The sequence below is a fragment of the Silurus aristotelis genome (assembly GCF_946808225.1).
Source record: "Silurus aristotelis genome assembly, chromosome: 3".
NCBI lineage: Eukaryota > Metazoa > Chordata > Actinopteri > Siluriformes > Siluridae > Silurus > Silurus aristotelis.
In genome coordinates this window covers 26,538,910-26,540,024 of record NC_139576.1, presented here as the reverse complement: position 1 = coordinate 26,540,024, position 1,115 = coordinate 26,538,910, and the positions used below count along the sequence as shown (strand labels likewise).

The 1,115-nt window shown below is 46.2% G+C and overlaps 1 long non-coding RNA gene across 1 annotated transcript; it reads right to left on the bottom strand.

The window, feature by feature from the left end:
• Positions 1-238: 238 nt before the first annotated feature.
• Positions 239-832, bottom strand: LOC310724165. The gene is made up of 2 exons (XR_014532986.1): positions 648-832; positions 239-465 (listed from the first exon to the last, which is right to left on the bottom strand). It is a non-coding gene; the product is annotated as an uncharacterized lncRNA (long non-coding RNA).
• Between the last annotated feature and the right edge of the window lie 283 nt (positions 833-1,115).

Below are 1,115 nucleotides of genomic sequence, written 5' to 3'. Positions count from 1 at the left end.
GGGTTGTGTGGGAGAACCTGGGCAGATTGAACACAAGTCATGCAGGTGCGTTTTTGATCATTTGAAGTGAATGAATAGCATTCAGGGGAAGACCTGCCAGCAGAGAGTTGCAGTAGTCCAGTTTTGAAATGACAAGAGACTGAACAAACACCTGGGCAGCCTGTCTGGACAGAAATTATCGAATCCTTTGGATGCTGTAGAGAAGAAATCGACAAGAACAAACCACATTAGCGACATGTGAGAAGAAGGACAGTTTATTGTCCATAGTTACCCCAAGGTTACAAGCAGTGACTGAAGGGGAGAGCAGAGAGCCATGAGGAGTTATATGGAGATCTTGACCTGGAGATAAATTGCCAGGGATGACCAGCAGTTCTGTTTTGCTGGGGTTGAGTTTTAGTTGATGAGCACTCATCCATGAAGATATGTCTGTCAAGCATGCAGAGATCTGAGCGGAAGCTGTGGTATCTGATGGAGAGGGAAAAAAAGATGAGTTGAGTGTCATCTGCTTAGCAGTGGTAAGAAAACACATGTGACTTCACCAATGGGATGGGTATAGAGGGGAAAAAAAGGAGGGGACCAAGTACTGAGCCTTGTGGGACAGCAGTGGTGAGTCTGCGCAGGCCAGATGTGGATCCCCTCCATGTTACCTGGTATGAGCGACCTTCCAGGTAGGAAACAAACCATTTCCATGCTGTTCCGCGGATACAGAGGCTCTTGAGGGTAGACAAGAGAGTCTTGTGGTTGACTGTGTCAAATGCTGCTGAAAGGTCCAGGAAGATAAGTACAGATGACAGCTTGGCTGATCAAACAGCATGCAGTTTCTCAGAAACAGCCAAAAAAAACCATCACCATGGAATGTGCTGCTTTGAATCCAGACTGGTTCGGATCATGGAGGTTGTTCTGTGAGAGATAGACAGACAGTTGGTTAAAAACAGTGTGTTCCAGAGATTTCGAAAGAAAGGAGAGAACCAGACTGCTAGCTGGAGTCACTGAGGCCATCTAGCAGGTGTCCAAACACATCAGCATTTTCCCACTTTTTGATTGGATGGTCAGAGGGAGCACACTATTCAGAGCCAGGAAACTGCATCTGTAGCAAACTGAAATTGATTTGATTG